Source organism: Gymnogyps californianus, chromosome 13 (genome assembly GCF_018139145.2).
Source record: "Gymnogyps californianus isolate 813 chromosome 13, ASM1813914v2, whole genome shotgun sequence".
Lineage (NCBI taxonomy): Eukaryota > Metazoa > Chordata > Aves > Accipitriformes > Cathartidae > Gymnogyps > Gymnogyps californianus.
This window is the reverse complement of record NC_059483.1, coordinates 3,215,772-3,235,545: the sequence shown is the minus strand read 5'-3', so window position 1 is coordinate 3,235,545 and position 19,774 is coordinate 3,215,772.

The following is a 19,774-nucleotide window of genomic DNA, read 5'->3' as shown; positions in this document are numbered from 1 at the left end:
GTGCCGATAGAAGGCAATGAAACATCTGAGCGAAGGCACATCGAATGCGAACCTGTAAGCAGCAACAAACGCGAATCCAACCTGCACTAATGTTAATTGTCATTCAGTTTATATCGATGCGCAGTTTATTAAACCATAAAGCAAGGCAGCAAGCACAGAGAGCAACTCTAGAGATAATTAAACATAATAAGGGTTTCACTTAATCCCTCAAAACCCAGGGGAGGCACAGTTAAGACTGAATACCCTCTTTGCACTGAAAGGCATTTTTGCACAGCCATTTAAGAGCACTTCCCGGTACGAGATTCCAGGACGGGGGAAAGGTAGGTCCCACTTTCACTTCTGAGTACATTTTTTTTTCTTTTCTTTGTGCCTTTAGATCACTCTGCTTATTAAGCCTGAACTCTGACTTTCAAAGCGGTTCGTGGCTCATGATTTGCATTGCAGTAGCAAGGTGAGACCCTTATGAGGGATCCTGAGGAAGGTCCCAGCGCCGGACAGCCGCTGGGCAGAGCAGTGGCGAGAAGGGCTGGAAAGCAGCAGGGCTGGTTACCTGTGTGCGCTCTCCTCTCCGGCTTGTCTCATCTCCCTGCACAAGACCCTCATTTCTTGGACGAGGAGGGTCAGAAAGGGGATGAAAGGAGAGGGTGGACTAGCCGTGCAAAGGGCTGAGCGAGAGACTGACAGAGCAGGCGGATGAAGGAGGGAGGCAGCTTTTGAAGAGTGAGAACAATTATGGCAAATTGGAGATTAATGCCGGAGGCCAAGGCAGAGAGGAGGGAAAAAAAAAAAAATAAAAAATGCCCCGAGCTGTAATTTGGGACTCTCGGGTCTCTCGTTAGTGGGACTGGGACTGGTCGAGGATGGGAGAAAAGCGGGGAGCGGGAAGTAATCGGGCTCCCCCGCAGCGGAGGGGCTGCCCCGGCTCCGCGGAGCCCATGGGTGCTGCGTCTGCCGGGAAGAGCCGTGCCTGGGCGAAAAGGCGAGCGAAAAAGGAGTCGGGCAGGGGAAATTTGGGGGCTGAGCCGCTGTAGCAAACCGGCAGGAGGGCAGCCAGCGTTGTACCGGGGGGTGTGTGTGGTGGGGGGGGGGGGGTGAGTGGGGGGGGGTCTCTGCTGCAAGCGGGGCGGCCGGGCTGCGGGGCAGGAGAAGGGTTAAGGGCGGCCGCGCTCCCGCGGCTCCTCCGCCCGCCCCCCGCGCACGGCGCAGGTTTGGGAGGTGGGGTTTGCGCGGCGCTCGCCCGGCTCCCCGGCCGCTGACGCTCAATGCTGCGGCCGCGGGCTGCTGCGGGAGCCGCGCACCTCGGGGCTGCCGCGCAAGGCGGGCGGGCAAGGCAGCGCCCGCGCCCGCGGAGCCGAGCAATGCCCCCCGCTCCGCCCAGGTAAGCGCGGCGCGGCTTTGCACCCGGAGGAGGGAGGCAGATTTGAAAAGCGAAGGGAAAAAAAATTTAAAATGGGAAGAAATAAGGAAACCGGTTGCAGTGAGGGGGAAGGAGAGCGCCGCTGGGCTGCGCGGGGCGGCGCGCAGCGGGTGCCGGGGGAGCGCGGCTCGGGCGCGGGGTGCGGAGCGCGGGGTGCCCGCGGGGCGGGCGGCTCCCCGGGCAGGGAGATGCGGGGGGGGGGGGGGGGGGGGGGGGGGCGGGCGAAAGGGGGGGTGCGGAGCCCGGGGCGCGGTTCCCGCTGCCGCCGGGGGGGTCCCCGCGATGCCCGCGGAGCGGGTTGCGGAGCGCAGGGCGGGCGGCGCGGCTCCTCGGCGGGGTGCCGGGCCGTGCTTGCTTCCCCCCCCTCCCCGGCCGGGGCGGAGCGGAGCGGCGTGCCGGGGTCGGGGAGAGCTGGCCCCGGGGACGGGGAGAGGGAACCGCGGTGGAGAGCGCGGGGCTGGGCTGTGTGCGTGTGTGTCTCTGCTGGCAGAGGGATGCTCCCTCCCGAGCTGGCAGAAATGCATGCATAACTTTTTGCTTGATCCAGCCAGTGTTCCTTGCTCGAGTTTTAGCTTCTTTTGCGTTCCCCAGGCTGATGTTGCTTCCGTGTCGCGAGCAACATAATGCAGCATGTTGTTTTATTTATCCCAGACAGGAATGACTTGCTCTCTAAACTACAAATTAAACGATGCTGCTTGCATAACAAGTGGAAATAGTTTGTATCTTACATACTAATTATCCATCACTTTTTAGACTAAGCAAAAGCGGGTTTTTTTGCAAGGAGGGTTCAATAAAGCAGTCTGACGTCTTGCAGCAACGTATTCGTTTTCCCTTGCTGGATTAATGTGGGCAAAGGATTAAGAGCCAGCATGTTGATTGGGCACCCTGAGGTGCAGGGAAGAAGGGGAACATTCGGCTATGGAGAAAAGTCAGTTTTTGTGTTTCTGCTTGCACATCCTCTTGTTTACATGGTTTAGGTCAGGACCTGCATCCTAGCAGATAAATCATGTAGATGAGAGCAGAGACTGCTCTAAGCCTCCTATTCAAATGGTCACGCTACTCATCAGATCCTTTCTGACACAGCATCTACCGCGCTCCCTCCCAGCGCGGCGTGCACAGCCGCCCACCAGCCGCCGTGGGGCCGGGGTTGCCGTGGCCCGTGGCACGTCCCAGCAGCGGCATCACGGCTGTCGGAGCCCCTTCCCTCGTTTCTCTTGCTCCCTGCCAGCAGCTCCATCCCAGGTGGGCAAGCGGTGCTCCAGCCCAGGCTCCCGCACGCCGGGGCTCCCCACGCTGCTGTCGTGGGGCACGATGGCCGGTGCCGAGCGTGGGAAGCAGGGTGATGGGGCCCTGCGCTTGGGGCCAGCCTGGTGGACCCTCCAGAAGCCTTTTCTGCTGCTTTCCTGGCCAGGACACTGATTTTTCTTCTTTTCTGGACCTGAGGAGCTTGCATTTTTACCCTGCGTTTGTAAGCGCCTGAACACTGCTTAAATGGCTCTTGAATAATCCTTCAAAGTCACCTCCCCTCTTTAATCTAATACCAAAAGGACTTACCTTACGTGGCTAATCCCGCTTTTACTTGCTGTACAGCCTCATTTAGAGGTGTGCACACTGCAAATTTGCCCAAAGCAGCCTGCTTTAGACAATGGCTTCTGCTGGCGTGCAGTAACCTCTCCCTCCTGTGCTGAACTCTGGGCAGAGCTGAATACATCTGACAAGGTTTTTGCTTGATTTCAGGAGGTGTTTCATCAGATCCCATCAAGCGAACTAACCCTTCACAGGAAGCCACCTTTGGTTTGTGTGTATTTGTAAATACCACCTATTTGGAGGCTCCGGAGGGTCTCCTGCCCGTGTGCCCATGTGTTAGCGAGCCTGGAGGCAGCGCTTGGGTGGCGAGGACTGGAGTAAAGCAGGGTGTGCCTGCAGATAGTTGGAGTTGAATGATCCTGGCAAAACTCCGGCGACTTGGAAATTTTCCATCCTTACCTTCTGTAGTGGAGTTGAGCTCTCTTCTAGCCCATCTAGTGTTCCCAGAATTTGAAGCTTGTGCTGTTCTACATGATGACAAAATACATGTTTTGAATGTGAATGACAGCAGAAGAAAAGCTTACCTTTGCAAGAAGCCTCACTTCTCCCTTAGCATGTAAACAGTAAACATGATGAAATGATATTGCCTTCAAACCCTAACTTTACGTGCGTTAACAGTGATGTCCGGAGCTCCTTAGCCCCTCGCCTGAGGTCACCATGGGTGTCCGATGAGGGGCAAGTGTGCCTTCAGTGTGCTCTGGGTGGTGGGAGGGGGCGAGTGGCGGCGCGTCCTCTTCTCTGGGCCACGAGGACACCTTTGGCCGTGGTGTGGCACAAGCCCTCTTGGATGGGTGGTCTCTGAGACCACAGCCATCGTTCCCTGGGGTGGCCTTCGTTGTATTTCCAGTGTTAATCCCTCCATGACTTGTTTCCCGAGTGCTGATTTTTAACCGTCAGCTGAGGAGTGTTTATTCTAGAGGGAAGAACAGCAGCACTGCAAGACAGCAAGCAGCTGGTGAGAGAGCCCACCTTGGTTCCCAAACTTGCACCTCCTCATGCATGAAAGGGTTTCTTGTTGAAATCCAGGTGTTTTTATTTATTGGGATTAACATTTCTTTGATTTAAAATACGCTCCTGTGTTACCCCATCAGGGACAGCTAACAAAACAGGTATGAGCTCCTGCACAATTTCTACCACAGATGCAAAACTTCAGAATAATTTTGTAGATATTCTGGTGCCACATAACTTATTTCCCTTGGTTTAGGGAGTTGGCTTCGTCTGACAGTGCTGTGCAGTTAACTTGATTTTAAAAAAAAAAAATCAGAGGGAAAGACAAGGCAGAGCTGAAGGAAGGATAATTAACCACAAGATAGCTAGATCATTGCCTTTTTATTTTCTTTTGTGGTCTTTCTGAATTTTATTTGGTGAAGCATGATGGAGGTATCAGCTGCCCGTGGCTGGGCTCCATCAAGGGCACGGGTGGGCACAGCCCCGGCGCCGTGCAGGCAGCTCCTGGGCCGCAGGCGGTGTGGGAGAAGATGCTGTTGCTTAAAAATACTCTGCTGCCTTTGAAAGTTCATAAATCATCACAGGTCTATTTTTAGCCACGTTAGATTAGAGCAAGTCTGGGGTTTCTTCCCACACCTCTCCTCTGTGGCCTAAAATGACCCAATAACGTCCCTGTAAAAGCTGTTGACACGCTCCTTTTGATTTGGCTGGCGACCTGTTGTTCAGCCCCAGTGTTATACGGAGGATGGGGCTCAACTGGAAGAGGGTTTGGTGCAACAGTTGGGAATTTTCCTTCACATGCAGAAACTGGAAGCCTGCTGCTTGGTGCATGAGTGATGTGCAGCCCCTGACAGGAAGGTAATCACAAACACAGAAAAGTAACATGAATCACACGAAATCCACAAATGTCAGCTCCGAAGCTCTAATCTAGGCGTGCTGCCAAGATTTAAACTTGCACACATCTTTACTGTTATCTGCTACAGTGGTTACTCAAATATAAATATGAATATCATGACAGTAGTGATTCATTCTTTTTATTATTAGCAAAGCAAATATATAATGATGACATCCAACTGATTTACTGTTTCATGCGAGTACACAACTGTTCCCTGTCCCCTACCATCATCCACCAAAAATGGTGATGTTAAAACAAAAACTCCTGTGTCAAATCTGCTTGCAATCTTAGCATAAATGAGGTTCACATTTCGTTATGAACCCAGACAACAGTGTTTTCTACACTAAACAGGGGTTTCCAGTCCTGTATGCGTTGTACTTGGGAAATAACTTCATTCTTTGCTTTTCCCTAGATACAAGCAGTCACTTTTTATCTTAATCTGCAGGATAAAAATCTGTTTCAACAGGACACCAAGAAAAAGAAAGATTTGTTGGTTTTTTTTTTAATTGCTGGGTTAAATCACTGAAAGTCAAACCCTCAGGACCGACAGGGTCAAAGTATTTTAAAAACTGGTGACTTTGTCATATGCATGATTCAAATTTAGGAAGCTAGAGCATAAGGAGCAACTTTTGACTCTGCAATGTAAATTGGGATTTTTGCTCAGGTACGTAACTACAGCATAGATGTATCAGCATGTGGACTCAGTAAGGTAAGTGATACACTTATTGCATTACTCCACTTCAAAAAAATGTTTTGGGGACTCAAGAAAATAATCTACAACTATTACATTTTTAAATTTACCTTTACAGGGTTTTTTTAAAAAAATTGTGTTAAACAGCTCAAGGTTTCAAAAATGAGGTTCTACCACATCTGTTTCTTCTATTAATTCTTCCATAAGCTCCCAGTTGATCAGCAGTTGATGCTCTATTACTTGAAGGTTTGCTGGAGATGTCTCAGATATGGCCAAACATCTTTATTAATGAATAAAAATTTTGATATATCCAGTACCAAGCTCTCCTAAGGTGCATTATACTAAAGATGAAAAGAAGAGTACCACGATGGTACTTCACCACCTTTTCTCCTATTTGCTTTTCCAGAGGCTTTGAGCCAGGCTTCAGTGAGACCCAGTGGCCACAAGCGTTATTAACCATCTCCCGTGGGCTTTCCCCATTCTTGTTTGCAGAGCAAGATGTGGTTGAAAGACCAACTGTTAGGCTTGGCTTTCTCCAGATTTGTTGTAACCCAGGAGGGCAATATGACAGCACTCCCTGCCGTGACGGTTCGTCTTCCTTCGCAGTCCTTTTTCACAAGTAGCACAGTCCAAAGGACTCTTCCATCAGTGTCCCTGCACCTCCGGCAGTCTTTCTCCGGAGTAGTTTAATTTCCGACCTGGTCATCACTTGCATCTCCTGGGATTTCCTGAATTAAGGTACTTCTGAGGTGCCTGGCGTGGGGGACTGCACCCAGCCGAGGGGACGTGGCCAGAGCTGCTGAGACTTGAAACGAGTTTCCAACGGCTGTTGGCACTTGGTAGCTGTTCAGGAGACAAGTTAGTCCTGAGCTGCTTCTAATTCCAGACGGATTTACTCTTCTGTAAGTTCTATCGCTGTAAGATCTTTGTTGGCCTCAGACAAAATCTGTGCTTATAATTTATTTATGTAAATGTTTAGCCAATGAAGAGACGTGGTATTTAAACCCAATCTACATAAGGTTTAGCAGGTCGTTTTAGTCAATTAGAAGACTAAGAAAGGGAACAAATAGCATGCTTGGTGTTTGTAATGGAAAAACCTGTATTACGAATGGTAATTTAATCTGAATAGTACTGAATAGCAATAACCTACTGGTGTTTTTTTAACCGAACTGTAAGTGCATGGTTTATTAAACTCTTTTTATGCAGATAACGGTATTATTTGGGAAGACTTACAAACAACATCATACTCAAACAATTAAACATATTTCCATCTCTATGCTTCCAGTAATAGGAGTGTGAAAACCCAACTAGCCATCTGTGAAAGTCCACAGAATTGCTGAGGATATTCAGTGCAGGCTGCTTTCCCTGCTCCCTTCCCTGCTCCCTGGCTGTATGTTAATGGTTCTGAGCTCCCATTTTTACATCTTTCTAGCTACAGCTATAAAACCTTGACCAGAGATCTTTCCCCAGTTTGATCCGTAGCCGTGGTTTGGGCGATCTCCCCCTTCCTGGCCTCTGTTAATGAGCAATCAGTAGAAAAACTGAATTCTGCTCAAACCCCTCCGCTGGGTTTAGTCCCACCTTTCTCCAGGCCAGTCTTCTGACTGAGCCATGGTCTGTTCTTCTGTGCCTTTAGGTGGTCACACGCCACTCGCTACCTGTGAGCTAACGGCTGACCTTAGGGGTTGGAGAAAGCCCGTAAGCTGTCCAGGTTGCTGTCAGGCAGGTTTCCCTTCCTTGGACTGATAGTATTAGGCTCATATCTGAGCCAGATTCTTCTGTTAACTTAGCTGGAGGTTTGTACCAGGTTTGAGTCAATAATCTTTTATAGGACAGGTTGTATATTAGCAAAGAACATGTATTGGTGAGTCAACAGCAAAATAAACATCCTGGCTGACTGCCACAGTGCTGAGCTGCTTGCAGGGGGATCTTAGCCCACCCGTGGCAACCTTGGTTGCTGACACTATCAAGTGTGAACTGTTTGCTGGGCTGATGCGCTGGATCTTCTCCCCTTGGACCTTTAGCGGGGCCCCCACATTTTATATAGCATATGCGTGAGGAACCTGTAGCTGGTGGGCTACCAATGGTGCATAGATTCATTTAATGTGATTTTCTTTTTCCATGGTATTATTTGATAACACTGTACTTCGTGTTAATGGTGTGACCCACGAGAGGTGTTTGAAAGACATGCTCAGCGCTGAGCGGAGGAGGGTTCTTCACCTCCCGCATACAGCACTGAATAGCTTTCATCAAATAAGATTTTTTTTATCACTACTACCCTGCTCTTGTGAAATGGAGGCAAAAGCTCTGTATCGTCTTGTCATGAATGAATGGATGAATCTTCTTGTTCTTTGTCTCCCAGTCTTTTGGAAAGAAAAAAAAAAAAAGCTTCTGAACAGCACTCAACTCCTAGCTTTTTTAAAAGAGTTACTTAGCATAAGAGCAGAACATTTGCCTAAGAGGGTTTTAGTCCAAGAATGACTTTTCATATTTAATTGATCTGTATTGTTCAATTAGGGAGATGTATAATGCCCTCTGTTGTGCATGTATAGCTGGAAGTAGAAATGAATGAAATATGAAGTACAGCAGAAGAGTAACTTCAAACAGAATCAGCTCTTAGCAACGTACAAAACAGGATTTCAATCCAGGCCTTGATATGCGTGAGTAAATATGAATTGTGTAAATACATCAGATCGTTAACTTTGACATGCAGATCATTTTGAATTACAATATTTGTTCTTATTCTGGCCAGAATTCAGTAACCTTTTTGTTCCAAATCATACTTATAAACATTTCCAACTCCTGAATTAACGTTCAAACGTATTTCAGTGTGGTAGGCTTCTCTGGAAACAGCGTGTTTGGGCTTCAAACCCCCCCCCCCCCCCCCCCCCCCCCCCCCCCCCCCCCCCCCCCCCCCCCCCGCCATGGTTTCCCAAATAAAGGTGCGCTGTTGAGCATCGGGAGCTCAGCCGAGCACGCAGCAGCGTGACACGCACAGACACGAGTGACCCGGGTCCCACAGGGTGGCAGCACTCAACCCACAGCTGCGGCCGGAGCAACTTCAGCCCCGGCTTGCGCTGCTGCATCCCGGAGCGCATCCCGGAGCGCATCCCTCCCTCCCCTCCTCTCCCCTCCCCTCCCCTCCCCTCCCCTCCTCTCCCCCAGCCGGGGAGCACCCACAGCCGGACCGGCAGCTTTGGGAGCACCCCTGTCGTGGTTTAACCCCAGCCAGCAGCTAAGCACCACGCAGCCGCTCCCTCACTTTCCCCCTCCTGCTCCCAGTGGGATGGAGAGGAGAATCGGGAAAGAAGGTAAAACTCGTGGGTTGAGATAAGAATGGTTTAATAACTAAAGTAAAATATGAGATAAGAATGGTTTAATAACTAAAGTAAAATAGAATACTAACAATGATAATAATGAAATATAATAATAGTAATGAAAAGGAATATAACAAAAAAAGAAGAGGGGGGAAAAAAAAGGAAAAAACAAAACCAAAAAACCCCAGTGATGCACAATGCAATTGCTCACCACCCCCTGACTGATGCCCCAGCAGCGATCCGCCACTCCCGGCCAACTCCCCCCAGTTTCTATACTGGGCATGACGTTCCATGGTATGGAATATCCCTTTGGCTAGGTCAGGTCAGCTGTCCTGGCCGTGCTCCCTCCCAGCTCCTTGCACCCCTGCTTGCTGGCAGAGCATGGGAAACTGAAAAGTTCTTAACTTAGGATAAGCGCTACTTAGCAACAACTAAAACATCAGTGTGTTATCAACATCATTCTCACACTAAATCCAAAACACAGCACTGTACCAGCTGCTAAGAAGAAAATTAACTCTATCCCAGCCAAAACCAGGACAGCACCCGTCTACGTGGGCCGGGGAAAGAGCCAGTGCCAGTTTGCAGGCTTTTAGATGGGTATTGAATTTTACGCCTATAACCCTAATCACAATTTTTACAGTATAATTTTCTCAGTATTCCTAATTCTGAGGAATCCGTTAAAAAATGCATCATTTTTCTCCTTGACACATTTCTTTCATCAGTGTTGTGATTCTCTGTTGACCCACAAAGCCATTCTGCTTCTCAGTTTACCCCTCATTTTTCCCCACTGCTTTTATAGTTGCTGTTATCCAGCTTTACTTACACAGCCTGATGCAGCAGGGCCTCTTACATTTTGGCTGACAGGTAAGGTTTTTTTGTGGTTTGCTCAGCATTACCCTCTCTCTGCTCCTCCCCAGCTCCTTTGATTTCAACACAAGATGATCAAGAGAACAACGGGATTCCTCTGTTGGATCCAACACGGTCAGACTTGCTGATAGAAAGTGCCAATTATCCATGAAGAATGATTTTAAACTTTGCAGAAATCAGTGCCCACGAGCAGCGAGCGCACAGTTTGTGCAGAGAAGCTGTCCTGAAAGGTGCGTGGCACAAGGGATAGTTTGTCTGCGTGCAGTTCTCCTACTTGATGACTTGCAGGAAGGCTTTCTGGGGATGTACACGTGTCTGTTAAGGATAGCTCAGCGTTAGTCCAGTCCAGAAATCCATGTGGCAGAAGAGATTTGCCGGCTGCTTTGCCAGCTCCATTTTCTGTGGGCGTCAAGCAGGCGTCTCTCGGCGGGCAGGGATAAGGTCTGCGGGCAGGAAGGACGGGCAGGGCAGATGGAAGGCACTGAGCATCCTTCCCTCTCTGATCTCTGCTGCCGCAGCAATATTTTCCTGTTGTTGGCCAACACTTCCTACAATGAATATTAAATGAACATATCACACACTGTTTTAGTGGGGAGGCACAGACGGGAAAAGCAGATCTGGTGCAAGGCTAAGCGTAAGACTGGGTCTTTCCTAGGGAGCACTAGTAATGCGCTGGTTTGAGGGAAAGAATTGCTGGGGTGAATTCCGTGTGCGATGGGTCTCTTCTAATTGCAGATGTAGGGAAAAAAATGCTAGTCAAATACATCTGAGAATGAAGAGCGCAGAACGTGGATTGACTCAATTTTTTCTCTAGTCAAGTGGAAAAAAGGAAGCCTAGTATGAGAAAGCTGGAAAGGTCAAACTAATTTGTACTTGTGTGATAATGGGTAATACCTCTGCTGTTTATGAAACTTGCAAAATCTTTCCGGTGTTAACCACTGTGATATATCTGATGGTGATCTTGAGAAATTAAAAAGGAAGCAGCAATTGTTCCACCCTCTTCAGGCCTAAATCTGTTTTGGTTTAGGATTCCTTTGAGAAGTTACGTATTCTTTACAAATTAGCTGAGATTAAATTTATTCAGTTCTCTTGACTTCAGTATGCTGTGGCTGAAAGAGGGAGAACATTTTAAAGAAAAAAGATTAATAGTGAGGTTGATAAGAGTAAGACTGAAAACCTGCCTGTGTCATGCTGCTTAAGCATTTTGACTGTGTTCCCCTGTTTGTTTATTTTGCTGCAGTCTTTTCTGTTTATTTACTAGGGTAAGTGGAAATTTTATATGCGTGTACAGCTACTGCTATTAAAATAGGAATAACTGGTGACCTCCTAATGCCCGAAACTGCCTTCTGCTGCCTCAGTTATTCAGGCAGATTTGCAGCTTCTTTTAGTAGCCACTGGAAGTTGTGTGAATTTTCCTGGGATTCTGGTTTCTTTCCTGGGAGCGACAATGCAACCATACTGCATAATTTTCCATGAAACAACAGGGGACTATATTGGGAATCCCTCCTGCCTCGTGCACAGCAAAAAGCGTAGGCTCAGAGGAATTCATTTGCTAGGCTGATCGCTGAGACATTTAATATCTAGAATGATTTAGTATATCAAATTCTAGAGTTTTGGGCTGAATGTAGCTGCATTCGTCATTGTTGCAGAACCTTGACAGTGAACAAAAGGTGCTGCAGGGAACCATAACTCACGCAGCAAATTAATGGGTTCCCGGCTTCGCTTGCTCAGCTAAATGGAAGCTGGGAACGGTGTGGCCTCACCGGCCGAGGGCTTTCCGCAACAAGTGTGCGGGTTAGGAGTTTGCATGTCCTTCATCCCTGCAGTGGATATTAAAAGCGTAGCCCTCCTGCCAACTGGCTGTGACTGGCATTTTTCGCTCTTGAAGGTACTTCACTATGAATGACTTGAAAGGGGGAAAAAAAAAAACCCAGCTTGTTAGCTGTTATAGGAGCATGATGCAATTGTTTTAACAGAAATTTTTTTTAGTGCATGTCCATAGGAAAAAAAGGATTTGATTGAGGTTTCATATACTCTAAATTTTATCATGTCACACTGCGACAGAAAACTTAAAGCTACGAGCACAGTGTGTCCAGTAACACTCACAGGCCACGTACCATCACTGATAATTTTTGCCACCGGAAAGGTATGTGCATTGCAAGGAGATATCTGATCACCTTCAAATGACGGGTTCTCCCCGTCTGGTCTGGGCTGACAGCGAGCTTTGTCCATAGACTGCTCTGAATCCCATGCAGGCTGTTTTAAATCAGAAATCTCTCCAGGATCCTCAGCAATAGGCATGTTTTAGACTATTGGCCATAGGAGGGCTGCAGCCCCACATCTTCCTGGCTCTGATTTTGCTCTTACCCCTTTTTTCCACTTCTGCCACCCTTACCAGGAGATTAACCCAATTCCTGAAAAGGCTCCTATCCTCTTTTAGTTGCCAAATTACTGGACGTGCTGAAAGGCAGGGCAGAGCTGAGAAATACGGGATGAGGAGAGGTGATGCTCTAAACTGACAGTTTAGTTGGTGGTGTGTTTTTTAGGCAGGGTAGGGTCAGCCTGTTTGCAGTGATCAGCAGCTCCTGAAACTTGGATGTGAACTGGAGTTGTTGAGCATTTCATCGTGGAGAGCTGACTGTACATTTGGTAATTGGCTCAATCACCCTCAAGGGCTTAGAAGTTAAACATGCAGCAATGCCTGAGAAAGCAAATAGATGGAGGGGGATGGATGGCAGCGCAAAGCGGTTTGAAACTGCAGCTGAATTGCACCAAGAGGGCTTCAGAAAATGTGCAGAACTGGGTAGCTGCTAAGTACTGCCACTGCGTGTTTTTGGCCACGTCAGGCAGTTTCGTCAGCTCTGAACTTGCACTTCTGAAGTTCAGGAAGACTCTGCGTTGTTTGGCAGATTAGTCAGCTGTCCAGAGCACATACAGAGCTGTCCATTTTGCAGCATACAGAGCAGTTCAGTACACCCACATTTGCTCCTTGGGGGGGAAAACCACCAGAAACCAGGTCACCTGCTCTCACCACAGGTTTACGTATGAGCTGGAGATGCCCTTCTCCAGAAAACAAAACATCACGACTAATACGGTCTTCTAAAAAGCAAAGTGCACTCTAGAAGATGCACTTTTGAAACTGTCTGATTTAAGGCCCTGAAATGGTTGTGTCCCGACACGTTCTGAGTACGTTGGGATCATGTCATTGCACAGAGCTCTGCTAACAACGTGGATTAAGTGGGTTTGGTTGCTGCTCCTCTGTTACCTTCAGTTTGGGGTGGGTTGGTTTGTTGGTGAGGGGTGTAGGGTTTGCATTTTTTTTGGTTTGGTTTCAATCTTGATTCTTTCCTTTGAAGAGCAAGTTTCAAGGTCAGTCAGCGTTTTTCCAGTGTGTACGTACGAAGTCTGACCGTACCGCATGATTGTACCGTCTCATCTGTTTTTCTACTTCAATCTTCTGGACCACTGAAGTTAGAAACTTGACAGCATGTGGCAAAAGATGCCAATAATAGCTCAGTAATACCTTCTTCTGGTTTGTTCAATCCTGCGTAAGTGGGAGCTTGCAGCGGAGCTGAATAGCACACCGTTGGCCAGCCTTGGGTGGTATGAACAGAGTCCTTACAGTAGATGAAGTGATACATCACAGCTCCTGGGCAAACATTATATGGAGGAGCCCCCCCTGCAATAGCTAGCATAAATGGGCAGAAGTGCAATGGTTGGATTGCTGCTTATTTAATTACTTTAGATTTGCTTCTCTGTATACACTTGCCTGCACAGCCGTGCCTCTGAGGCTCTCCCTCCTCCTGAGCGGTCTGTGCTGAGCAGGAGCAAAGGAGGTGGAAGGTGCTTAAAGAAACCGGGAGAGCTGCAGGCTTTGTCGCCTCTTTGCTTTGGGAGAGGAAAGGCATGGGAGTTACAAAGGAGGTGGAAAAAGGGCGAAGAGCACGGGGCATGGCAAGAAAACTTCAAAAGGCCAGAAAAAAAACTTCCTTTTCGATTCTTCCTTCCTCCTCTGCTCAGACTCTTCTGTCATTTACTGCTTCGGTGGCTCCATTCACACAGTGGCTCATGCAATGTCGCTCATGCAAGCAGCAGTAAGAACGACGTCCCGTAGAAGACTGAGATGTGGATGCTTCTCCTCTGCCAGCACAATCTGAGGAAGACTTGCCAAAAAACCTGTTTCTGGTGGGTCTGCTGCCAAAGAGGCTCTCGTGCTTCAGAAGAGGAGGGACTGACAGCGGTTAGCTGAACCGCCCCGTTCCTCCATCCCCAGGGACCTTCCTCCTGGCTGCTGAGGTGGTGCGGAGGGAAGAGGTCGCCCCTTCTGCTGGAAGAAGACATCTGGCGCAGGTGTTTCTGTTTTGGTCCAGGAGGAAGATCCTTCAAATCCTCTTTTAAAAGCATTTAACCTGGCACTGGAGCGGTCTCCAAATCGCAGCCAGCCCCGGGACCAAACCCTCAGCTGTTACGCTGCCGTCTTTTTCCTTTATTTTAACATGTCGGGAAGTTCTGAGATTTGTGGTGTAAGTATACAGTTTTGTGGACCAGCCAATGCTTCAAATCATTCCCAGTGTATCCAGAGACAGCAAGGCTACCTCTGATAGCCTGCTTGCTATCAGCACGCAGTGTATCTCAGAACCATTTTATTATTATGATTATTACTGTATTTTAGAACCATTACCTAAAATGTGGAATCACTGCCCCTAGAAAAGTGGATTATCCTTTCCTGGATAGCTAATTTTATTTCACTCAAGAAAATTTGATTCATATTTCTGAAACATTGCCACTAAACAGCTTTCTAAGCAGAGTTGCAGTGCAAGACCAAATTAGATTCGTGTAGGGAGAAGGGAAATATTGTTGTTGCAAGTGTCCAAAGGGGTTGAAATGAAAATAATCTTATAGATCAAACTTAAATTCAGTTCAGATATTACAGAGATAACACAGTTCTATACCTGGAAAATCTCATCTGTCAAAAATAAACTTCAGGGTCACATTTTAAAATGGCACTTGTAGTTGTGGATCATCTAGCTTCTATCTCTGGCAGACCTGGGGTGTCAGCCCCATGCATTACCGTGGCACAGATCTTGCAGGGTAGTTGAGGCTGTGTGAGTCTGCTCAATTAAAAAAAAAAAAAATTAAAAAAAGAAGGTGGGGGAATGCTCTTCAAGGATTTAGAAAATTCTTCACAAATTGCACCAGTCTGAAATGGCAGATACTGTCTGTCTCAGTGACTTTTGGATAAGACTCTGAAACTTTAGGCCAGACTATAGCTAAGCCCAACGTCTCCAGGAGAAAATACCTTGTCAAGTTCTGCAGTTTGAAGTAGAAGCAGTTTGAATCCAACCTGAGAACTTACCTGACCCTTATTACTGTAGTCTCTGAATGGACTTAAAATTTCAGTTCCTTAATTATCCTTGTGGAATTCTCCTGAGCTGGTTGTGCGCTATTTTATTGGAGATGAAAACCTGAGATGCACATGCCAAGATGGTCAGAGATACAGAGATATTTAGGCGCTTCAGTTTCTAGTAAGCCCTACCCAAATTCTTTGAATTTTAGGGTACTGAGCTATTAAAAAATAATAAGTTTATCGCAGAGGAGAAATCTTAGCCCTGACTTCTTTTCTTATCCCCCATGGATTGCATCATAACTCTGTCTTATGCTTAAAACAGATTTAATTATCTTTGCTCCTGTGTTTTTGCTTTGGCTCAGTCCTTCCCAACTGCATGGGATTCAGGGTCTCTCTGAATACTTGCTTTAAAACTACCAATACCTGGGACTGAAAGTATTTTTTTGAAAATGTAGTCAAATACGATTTAGCTGTCTAAAACATTACGAGTAGACCTAAGCATTCGCATAGAAATACTTGGCAATATCTATACGAATGTAGTGTCATCCATTAGTATTGTGTAAAATATAAAATATCACGCAATATTTAAATCCAACTGCAGTGAATCCTCTATAACTACACTGACAGTATCTAAATTTAGTAACTAATTAAATTCCACGGAACAGAAGAATGCATTGCTCCATTGCAATCCACTTCTTGTAAGGACAACGATTACGTGTATATATCTATATATATAGATATACTATACTTCTGTTTTTATATAGTGTAGTATATTTTTATATATAAGAACGATATACCTGTGTTTTCTGAATTTCTACATCTGTATTTCAGCATCTCTGCTGAAAAGGACCCGGGGACCCTGGCTGATGCAGGCTGAATGCAAGCCGGTGCTGAGGCTCAGCCGCCCTCGGGTCTGGCCCGTGGCCGTGAGGCTGGGGGGGGACCGTCACCCCTCCCTTGGCACTTGTTAGTCCACATCTGGACCCCGCTGTGACATGCTTGCTGATGGAGATGGTTGAGCTTGGGGGGGCCACCGAGGTGGCAGGGACCATGCCCTGAGCCACCGGGTCTGGATTCGTCCTGACTGTCTGCTCAGAGCATCCTTTGTCCGCAACCAGAACAACTCTTTTCACTGAAAAAGCCAATTCATGCATTTTCTTTTCCAGCCACGTCACTGACCGAGCCGCTGGCTGTGGAAGACTCCGGCTTTAAGACTGTGATGAAATTAAGCGTGTACCCAAGTCCTTACAAGATCAGGGCCAAACACTTTAAATAATTGATGGACTGCTTTATTCTTTAGCCTTTCTAAAGTAAACTGAGTTTCAGGTGAACATGAGCTGACTTAGATGTTTAGTTGGGAAAAAAAAGAAAAGCCCTTTGAATTGCACTGATTTCCCACAGGATTAACTTGGGACCAGAAAAAACTTCTTCAACTTCCTCCTTCTTTCCCTCTCTCTAACCAAATACCTTTTTTTTTTTTTTTTCTGGTCAGGTTTTTTGGATTCTTTTGCAGGGGAAAAAAAATCCTCTTAAATTAAACATATAATCTGAAAAGGGGAGGAGAGGAAAGTTGTCGTTAGTATTTGTGAACTCAAGTTGGCCAACTATCCCAAGGGTATTTTGATTTTGCAGAGTATATGTCTGTGTAATTTCTGTAAATGTTTATAAATTAGTAATACAACTAGAGTAGATGCGTTTCCCATAACACCTGCCAGCGTGTGTGAGACAATGCAGAAGTAAAAGAATTGAAAGTTACTGACCCAAATATTGTGTAAGTGGAGAAGAAGAGGCGAATGGAGGCCAAAAAAGTCAATAGCAGAAGGAGAAGCAGATAATGAGCATCCATGTTTTGATTGCTGAACGGTCCTGTGGTCTTGTAGACTAGTTTGTAGGAAGGATGTCATTTGTACAGGCAGGATATGGAAGAAAGTAGAATTAGTTTGTTGAAAAACAAGCAGGAAATGTGTGTCTCTTTTGGATGGCTCCTCATATTCCACTTTTGCAAACGGCTAAACATATTAGCTGAAAATAGAAGCATGGCAGAAATAGCAGAGTTACGCTGGGCTTCAGGGGGAGGAAGCTGCATTAGAAAAAAGGAAGCATAGTAGTCCAGAGAAGCGTTGCTTTTTGGAAACTTCCCTTTGAGCAATTTCTTTCTCCAGTGGAAAATGTCAGCGAAACAGGACACTCCTGAGAATTAATTTATAAGACTGTTTATTTTTAGTAATGATACAACATACCAAATTATTAAAAATTCTGAAAGCTACATTGGACAAAGTGGTTCGCAGCAGAAAATATGCTTTGATCCAAAATGCCTTTTTTTCCTCCTCTCTCTTTTTTATAATCCTTTTACTCTTTGGGTCCTATTACATGTCTAAACACTTTCTTATCCTTTTCTGAACCTGAATGTGTTTAGAAATCATACCACTGCCTTTGAGGTGACTTTGATGGCATTAGGAAGGGCGTAACGTGATGGTATGTTGGTAGTACGAGTGGGCTGGACTTCAGATCTGGGAGAGCATTTCCAGCCCTCCCATGTGATGGGATGTTGTTGGCGCAGACACCCGTTATCATCGGTCACGGTTAAGTTTTGTAAAGTCTTAAATACCTTGCACATGTCAGCAACTCTGCTAACAAATATAAAAGCACTGAAAAGTTTTTTTAAGACCAATATTCATAGCTGAAAATGAATTCCTGCTGTTGTCAACCCATTCATTATCCTCTTCATGACGAAAAAGGAGATTCATTCTTCTGCTGTGAAGGTTCCCCCCGTCCATTCATCTCCTTAGCCACTGTCACTCATCCCCTTCATTTCTGAACCTTATCATTTTGTATTCCAGATATTGGATTTGATCCATCCATCAGCTGTCAGTAACTTGTCAGAGACCCTGGACACTTCCAGATGTATTTCTGTGCAGGTCCTGCCAGAAGAGAGGAATATTGTGCAGAGGGGGCTGGGCAAACCACAGACTTGATCCATTTTTGCTGTACTTCATCTTCAGATTAGCCTTTTTCACCACTTTCCCCCGAAACAGAACCAGAGAATTTGTAATGGGTAATTTTTGATTTGTGAGGAGTTTGTGGGTTTTTTTCTATGGATGGACAAACACTCCTATTTCAAACTGTTTTGACGAAACACATAAGGGAAAATTCTGCCCTCCGCAGATAAAAAGGAGGGTAAAACTTTGCCCATTGTATTTCTTCAGCTGAACTTGATGCTAATGCTTAGAGAGAGGTTTCCATGGTGAACGTAGAAAAATCAAATTTGAAAACTGTTTTCTTTTGCGTATTTGGTGCCATTGTTTTTAATGGTCACTGTTCTGCACGTTTAACAGCCATTATCCACACCTTCTAGCTTGTGAATACATTTACGTATTTTAAATCAACATTAGCAGGGAAAAATCCATCATTTTGCCCAGGGCTGCTTATGATTTTTTATTTTTTAATGCTGAAATGCTCAGGATATCCTCCAGTGGGATCTGTCAGAAAGGTCTCTTCTAGCAGACAGCTTTGCTTATTTGATAACTTTGTTTATTGATTCCTTACATCACCTACTTCTTACTCACTTAGGTTATATTTCATTTCTGTTCCTTCTTCTATTGTAAAAGCGCAAAATGAAAACCTGGTAGCAGTTTCTTGCTTTATTCATTTTTTTTCCCCCAGTGGAGCCTCATGTAGTACACTCCTTGCCTGTTTACCAAGCACTTTTTCGCTATTTTTTTTTCTTGAGCGGAAAATTTCTGGCTTGGAAGCAGTAAACTTTTAATACAGATTATTCAGAGCCATACCTGTAGCCTAACCAATGCATCCAGGATGCAGATGGATTTCCAGCATCACTTTCTGCATCTTTCCCTTACGAAGCAGCTCTCGCTGCAGCCCGGCCCTGCGGGCGTCCCACGAGTGTGACACGGAGACACTTGTGCACGGCCACAGCCAGGGAGCCCTTAGCCCTGGTACCGCAGTCCTGATCCCCAGGACTTCTTCATACCTAAAGGACTGGTGATGGGCCTGCCGGTATCCATCGGTTCTCAGTTTCACACCTTACTCATTATTATTTTCACTCCCTTAGGAGAGAAAATGTCACGGTGTCATCCTGAGAGCCCGTGACTCCTCTGTGCCTTTCTCCAGGTCACTTCTGTATCGGTCGCGGGAGGCTGCAGCCTGGGGAGCGTGCTCCTGCCTGCCCTCGCTCGCTCCTGCCTGCCCTCGCTCGCTCCTGCCTGCCCTTGCTCGCTCCTGCCTGCTCTCGCTCGCTGGGAAGCGCTGCCTGCGCTTGGTCTCGCTGGAATCGCGCCAGTTGTTGCTTTTTGCATTGTTTCATTTTAGTTGTATGCTGAAATCCTGCTCTTGTTCCCTCTCAAGTAATTAATTAGTCCAATTTCCATTTTAAATTTAACTCGAGCTCACTAAAAATTTGCCAGCCCTGCCAAAGTGCTGACATGTGTTTTACCAGATATGTGTTACGAAAGTCTTTCAAAATAATTCCCAGATAAAAGTCAAGTACAGTGAACAAAATGCTTAAAATAATCTTAAGTGGCCCTGAATATTTAGTTGTGTTGATGAATAACAGAGAATGTGTTCTGGAGGAAAAAAGAGGATGCAAGATTAATTTTCCTTAAACCCCTTTGCCAGGCTCTTGATTTTGGCCTTACCACAGGAGATACTCAACATCTGGCAAAGCAGTGAAATCTGTAGGTAAGGAGAT